Here is a 7757-nt window from a genome sequence, read left to right on the forward strand (position 1 = left end):
TGAGCCAGGTCACAACACCCGATGACGGTTCCAGCACGGTGGTATCCGTCTCACCAGAAGAGGCTCACTGGGGGCTGCGTGGGAGGGGCCAGGAGCAAGGCCCCTCCCCGCATCGCACGGAGCAAGGCAACGCCCGGAGGTAGGCCCTCTGCCGGGGTGGCGCCGGTGACCATTCCCCCGGCAGAGGACCTGTGGTCGCCGAGGGCGCCGCTGGCGTCCCCTCTGCCCTTGTTGGGCCGTCCTGGTTTCCGGTCGTCCCGGCGGTGGTAGGGGGTGGCGCAAGGCGAGGCCCTCGTCAGGCGATATGAAGTAAGGCTCACGCCTGTGAAGATCGCCACCCGTGACACTCTCACATAATAACAAGTGGGGCTGTACACGCCCCGGAGTCTCAGGAGTGCCGCCCTCGGGCCTCGGGGGCTCCCTCCCATGCCTAGTGGCAGCACTTAGCTCCATGATGGTGAGAATACGTCGAAGACTAGACTAGGCACCGGACGCGGCCATTTGCTTTGGATATCTTTTCTGTAACCCCGCCTTCTGGATTTGGATTTAAGTTGAAGTTGAATTTTCATTTGATGCGCGCCGGGGGGGATGCCTTTTCTCATTCGAGCTATTTCTCACAGTCTGGTTCTTGCCTTATTTTGGAGTTCGTGCCTGTTGCTCCCCTCTCATGGGCCCCTCATGAGCGGGGATGGGCATGAAGCACATGAGCCACGCACATGTCGCGCCGCGGCTGGCGCTCGCTTATCACGCGCCCCCCTCGGGCATGTCGACGAATTCCTCAGGAGCTTCCTAGAAACCCACAATCTCTTGAGCCGATTTTGGGCTCGTCCAGGCTAAGGTAAACCGCAACAGCAAGCTTGCCCCAGCATACGTGAGTTCGTGAAGACGCATATTCAATTCAACCTAAAGGGGTAGAGGCAGTAGTATATTTACATGAGGGGCTCCCCCTCCCAAAATGCTCTTACAACCTCCGGGGCCGCGCCCGAGCTTCTACGTGCAGGGCAAACAGGTGAGAAGCACGGAATCAATCGGACAGGTCGCTCGCTGCACCCCCAGGATCGCCCTCGGATGCGTCACTGGCATCGCTGCCATCATCATTGGCATTACCATCACGTCCCTCGGCGCCGCCATCGCCATCATCGACCACGACGCCTTCGTCATCCGCAACTACCACCCCGCCGTCGTCAGAAGTGAAGGCCCTGACCAGCGCATCCACATTGTCTTCAACCCATCGCGCCAGGTTTCCCTGGATGGCTTCAGGTATGGGAGCAATGGCAGCGTCAAAATCGATGTTGGGATCGGCGTTCTAGAGATGGCTGAAGACGCGGGAGAACACGCGCCCGAGTAGGCTGCGACTCCTCTCTTCAACAAGCTGGCGAGCCCTCTCGGAACGGTTCTGCAGGCGCGTCACCATGTTGGCGAACAAGCGGAGGTGACTGGCGTAGTCATTCGCATGGGGATGAGGAGAATTCTCATCGCAGATATGGCCCGGGGCAGTGTTGGCCCTATTCCTGAGGTCCTCGAGCATGGGGGTGTGCACGCGCTCCAACGTCCGCCGTAGAAGCACTTCGTCCTTGTTCTTCCACGCGACGGACTCGGCGTCGACGAACCGCTGCTGAAGAGAGAGCAGCTCGGTGCGGGCGGAAGCCAGCTCAGCCTGCGTTGAGGCCAGGGCGGTTGCGGCGACTTCCTCGCGCCGCTCCACCTCGATCGACCTAGACTTGAGGGCAGCAGTCCTACCAGTGGCCCAGCTTCCATGAGCTTCAGCTTCAGGTCGTGCCTGCTCTCGAGATCCGTGCGAGCCTCAGCCACCTGGCGCTCGACCTCCTCCTAGGCCTTGGCCTCACGCGCGCCGACGTCGTCCTCCTCCTGAGCAACCTGGCGCTCCCTCTTCTCCAGCCGTTCGAGTTCAAGGCTGCACTCCACGGCTTCCAGCACCAGCGCCTCCTCGCACTTCCGGATCTCTTCCTCCTCGGTGGGCGTCCCCCTCAACGACGCAAGGGCAGCCCTGCGCGCCTCCACCTGCTGATCCAAGACAGCGCTCCAGGCTTGGAGCTCCCATGCGCGCTTCTCTGCGGCCTCGCGATGGTAGTCAGCTTCCCGAGCCTCTTCTAGAGCTCGGGAGCAGGCCTCACAGGAGGCTGCGAGGGAAGCCTCGGCCTTTGCATTATCGAGCTCGACGCCAGCATCAAGGAGAGGGACCACGACGATGGGGTTCTCACAGGGCCCCACGAGGCCAACTGGGCGCAGCCCCCACTCGAAGGAGGGCATCCGCTCCACGAATGTCATCTTGTTCAAGCAGTGGTACAAAAGGCAACTCCTCCTAGGCAAGTCATCTGGCAACGGGACGCCAATCAGGACGTCAAGCACCGTTCGCCGTGCCTCAAGGGGGAGCCCCGACTCCTGAAGTCTCATGTGGTCCTGGCTGCTGAGCAAGGCCCACATCGATCGGGAGTGGCGCTGAAGCGGAGCGATTCGGCGCCGGACGAACTCCTTCACCACCATAGGCGCAATCATGCCAAGGTCTTTGAGCCACCTCAACCTGAGCCAGACGGGGGCAAGGCACGGATTGGCGAGCCTCTGGTGGCACCAACCGGAGTTAGGAATGGCGGGCCCTGACGGAGAGGAGAGCAGGGGCTGAGCACTCCGGCATCAACAAACACCCACCATGTCCGAAACTCGCTCGTGGATGGTGGAAGTTTGAAGTCGATCCCGTCGCCGGCCATCGCCGCCATGGCCTGAAAGCTCAGGCATCCGGAGCTCTGCCGAGGATCAATCAGGTGCAACGAGAAGAAGTGGCAAAGAAGAGCCACGGAAGGAGCAATGCCTACCATGGCCTCGCAAGCAAAGGCGAAGACGGCAAGAAGGGTCACAGATTGAGTATCAAGGTGCAGCATATGCATCTGATAATGCGCAAGCATAACGTTGAAGAAGGCGGAGAAAGGAGGGACCAAGCCGGCCCAAAGGGCGTCGATGAAGAAGGGGACCTCAGTGGCCGCTGGGTCGATACGAGTGTGAGATGCAGGCCAAGCCACCGTCGTTCCCCACTCATTGAAGCTAGAGGCAAGCATGGGACGCACCTTGCCCATAGCCTCATCGTTGAGAACTAGCGATCGGCCAACTACGGGCTCGGCGGCCGGGGCGCACTAGCTTCTTCCCTTTATCCGCTTGCGTCGGCGCCCTGGCGATGGGGCGAGCAGAGCTAAGGTCTGATTGGAAAGAGGAGCAGAGTCTGGGGGGAAGCAGAGGAATTGGAGGAGAATGGTGCAAGCGATGGAAGAATAACCGTGTAGACCACGGCGGCTGTCTAGCCAGGCGGGTAACAAGGCAGCATGGGGAAGCGGAGGCGCCCACGTCCAATCAACCACCACACGTTGACCAAGGCCGCAGGCTATTGGGGTCCGTAGTGTCCCGCACTTGGCCTTTGGCTTCGCCTCGAAGCCAAGCCCGAGCGCGCCTTGGGCCCGGGGGCTACTATCGGCGTTCTGGGAACGGGGGTCCCCAGACTTGCATGCCTGCGGCCCACGGCGTGGCTTTGCTAGCAGGCCTGTACAACCCATCTTCATCAACACGGCATTCAAGACCTTCGCGAGGGGCCAAGCCTCGCGAGGCGGATGATGCAAGACCTCCTCAGGAGCCGCCTCTTCAGGCGGGCTTGCGAGGGGCGGAGAGATCAAGGCAAGGCAAACCTCGCAAGGTTCTCATGACGTGAGCCATGACGATCGAGACCAGGCGGGCGCCAGTGTGTGCAGCGTCCTTGTTTCCTCTTTGGTGCTAAGGGGGCAAGCGTAGGCGTGGAGTACCAAGGCATCAAGCAAAGGTTTCCATATTGGTGCAACGAGACCAAGACCAGCAGGACGACACGACGGAGGTCACCAAGGAGCCCAAGGCGGCGTCACCACCAGAGCCTTTTGCAGGCGAAGACCACTTTTGTCAGGATAAGCTATACTAGCTGTCCCCTTTCAAATTGGCCGTTGTTGGCTCCCTTCCCACTCAATATTTGGGGAGAGGACCAGGGCCTCTATAAATAGGACTAGCCACCACCATAGATAGGGGGGGTCAGATCGAGAGATACCAGAACAACCACAAGTTCACCGAGCACAATAACACCTCTCCTCAGGAGGTTGTTCTTCCCCTTGTACTGTTCATCCTCAGCCCATGAGGCAATCCACCACCACCACACTGGAGTAGGGTATTACACCACAACGGTGGCTCGAACCAGTATAAATCTTGTCTCCTTTGTGTTGCGAGTTCGTCGAGTTAGTTCGTAAGATCTTAGCTGAGTTAGGACGTGGATCGGTAGGGGGGAAATCTTCGTGCACACCCCAGTGTTTGAACCTTAAGGGTTTTACCGAAACCCGTGATCCGACACTTGGGCAGCGCCAGCCCTGAGCCCCATGCCGAGAGGGGGCGCACCGCTCCAGGCGTCGCCCACAGCCCCCATGGCTGAGGACGAGGTGGGCCGTGCGCTTGATTTTGAGCACGGGCAGAGCATTGTTCGTCAGGAGCTCTTCCAGGAGGCGATGGGCACGATGAACCGACTCGGTGAAGAACTTGTGGGTGTCGACGCGCGCCTTGAGGCCGAGGGTCTTCGGTTGGCGGAGGAGTGGCACAAGTTGAAGGTGGCTATCAACCTCGGCCGTTGTCAGCGTGATCTTGACAACGCGAAGGCCAAGGCATCTCTTAAGGTCTCTCATGGGACTTGCTCCAGAGCTTTGGAGGAAGCTCGCGAGGCTAACCGCCGTCGCGAGGCTGCGGAGAAGCGCGCGCGGGAGCTCCAGGCCTAGAGCACGTCCCTGGAGCAGCAGGTGGAGGCGCGCAAAGCCGTCCTTGCATCGCTTAGGGGGACGCCCACCGAAGAAGAAGAGATCCGGAGGCGAGAGGAGGCGTTGGCACTGGAGGCTGTGGAGCGCAGCCTTGAGCTTGAGCGGCTGGAGACAAGGGAGCGTCAAGTTGCCCAAGCGGAAGATGTCGTTGGTGCACGCAAGGCCAAGGCTCAAGAGGAGGTCGATCGCCGGGTGGCCGAAGTTCGTGCGTGTCTTGAGGGAAGGCATGACCCGAAGCTGCAGCCTGCGGAGACTGAGGCTGTAGGCAGGGCTGCTGCCCTTGGGCCTAGGATTGCTGAGGTAGAGAGGCACGAGGAGGCCACGACAGCCACCCTGGTCACGGCGCAGGCGGAGTTGGCCTCTGTCCGCGCCGAGCTGCTCTCTCTTCAGAAACGGGTTGATGACGCTGAGGCTGTTGCGCGGCTGAACAGGGAGGAAGTGCTTCAACGGCGGACATTGTAGCGCGAGCACGCCCCCATGCTCCATGTTCTTAGGAACAGGGATAACACCGCGTTGGGCCATATCTGCGATGAGAATGCCCCTTATCCTCATACGGACGACTACGCCAGCCATGTTCGCTTCTTCTCTGACGTGGTGACGCGTCTTGAAGCTCGATCCGATAGAGCTCGCCAGCTTGTTGAAGAGAGGAGTCGCGGCTTGCTCGGGCGCGCATTCTCCCGCGTCTTCAGTCACCTCCAGAACACCTACCAGGATGTTGACTTTGACGCCGCCATCACCCCAGTTCCGCAGGCCATCCGGGGCGACCTGGCGTGGTGGGTGGAGGACAACGTGGACGCACTGGTCAGAGCCTTCGCTTCTGAAGATGATGCGGTGGTGGTCGCTACAGACAAAGGCGACATGGTTGACGACGGCGATGCCGGCGCCGGTGAAGGCGGAGGCGACGCCAATGACGGCGACAGCGACGCCAGCGGTGCATCTGAAGATGACATGGGGGACGTGGCGAGCGACATATCTAGCTGATCCCACGTTTCCGTGTTGTTTACCCTGTAAAAACTTGGGCGTGGACCCTAAACATTGTAAGAGCATTTTGAGAGGGGGAGCCCCTCATGTAAACAAATCGCAGTTTTTTATCCTTCTATGTCAAGTTGGGTATGCATCTTTGCGTGACCGCGAGTCCGATGGAGAGTCTTCGGTGTGGCTTACCTTAGCCAGCGCATGCCCCGAACTAGGTCGTAAGGTTGTGAGCTCTCGAGGAACTTCTGAAGAGTCTGCTGACTCGCCCAAGAGGGCCTTGTGAGAATCCGGCGCCAACAGTGGCGTTGACGCGCGCGGCGCGCATGCTGCGCCCTGCCTCGCTCGCGAGGAGCCCACGAAGGGGAGGTAGCGAGCGTAAGCTCCGGGGTAAGGCAAGAACCAGATAGAGAGAAACGGTCGAACTAGAAAAGGCACCCCCCGCACTCATCAGTGAAAATTCAATTTCAATTCAAATCCAAATCTAGAAGGCAAGGCTATAGAAAAGAGATCCAAAGCAAATGGCCGTGTCCGGCGCCTAGTCTAGGCTTCTTGTCTTCGAGTCTTCTCACCAGCGCGGAGCTAAGTGCTGCCACTAGGATGTGGGAGGGAGCCCCCGAGGCCGAGGGCGGCTCTCCTGAGGCTCTGGGGCGTGTACAACTCCACTTATTATTACGTGGGAGTGTCACGGGCGGCGATCTTCACAGGCGCGAGCCTTACTTCATATCGCCAGACGAGGGCCCCGCCTTGTGCCACCCTCTACCACCGTTGGGACGACCGGAGACCAGGACAGCACCAAAGGGGTAGAGGGGATGCTAGTGGCGCCCTCGGCGACCACGGGTCCTCTGCCGGGGTAGGGCTCGCCGGCGCCTCCCCGGCAGAGGGCCTACCTCCGGGTAACACCTTGCTCCGCGTGGCGCGGGGAGGGGCCTTGCTCCTGGCTCCTCCCACGTAGCCCCGAGTGGGTCTCTCCTGATGGGGCAGGCATCGCCGTGCCGGAACCATTGCCTGGCGCCGTGACCTGGTTCATCTGTGACTCATGGTTAGTGTAAGCTTGTCCCTGAGGGATTAGTGGTACCCTGTATCTGCTGTCGACGGCGCGGCTAGTGGGGCTCTCTGGCGGCCCTGGAAGGCTTCAGCTCCTAACGCCTCCTCCTCCCATCCTGGCCCGAGGAACGAGCCGGGGTCGTCCTCTGGCATGTACTCCTGGCCCATCATGCGGGGCACGTAGGCCTCTGAGGCCGCTGCCCTGGAGACCTCGCCGAAGTGCCCCACGCTCCATGTTGCTCGGCCTGTCACGTTGTCCTAAGGATGGCGGGGCGGTGCTCCGACGGGGCCGTACGTGGCAACACTTGTGCCCGCACCCATCTGGGGTGGTGCGGGCGCAGCAGGGCGCCCTCCACCATGGGTCATGTTGACGTCGGCGAGGCCCTCGGGCGCACCCGGGAGCATGCGGGCACGGCGAGGCCCGCCATGGGACCCAGCCGCCGCCTGAGGCATGAGCTAATAGCAGAAGGGCGGCGCTCCCGTGGCCTCCGCATCCAGTAGCTCAGCGACGTGTTCCAGCAGCGCATCCCGGCCGCTTTCCATCAGTCGGCACCGCAGCAGCTCCCGCACCATTGTGAGTGCATCCCGCATGTTCGCCTGCTCCCGCCGGGTGTGCAGTGCCGCTGCCGCGGCGTGGCTTGCGGCCCTTGCAGCGGCTCACGCTTGTCGTGGAGTAAGGGTGGATGGTGCTTGGCCGTGCTGCCCGCGCCCAACAGCGTTAGGTGGTGCTCGTGCCGCCTGGAGCGCGGGGTTGAGGTCTTCCTGGGCAGGCGGCGCCGCTCGAGCGGGCCAGGCTGCCCAGCGGTCGTCGTCAGCCCTCGGGTCGCCGGACATCGGAACCGTGGAGCATCGATGGATTGACTGGTGGGGAAGAGGTTCGGGCGCACCCCTACCTGGCGTGCCAAATGTCGG

Source organism: Triticum urartu, chromosome 5 (assembly GCF_003073215.2).
Source record: "Triticum urartu cultivar G1812 chromosome 5, Tu2.1, whole genome shotgun sequence".
Classification (NCBI taxonomy): Eukaryota; Viridiplantae; Streptophyta; class Magnoliopsida; order Poales; family Poaceae; genus Triticum; species Triticum urartu.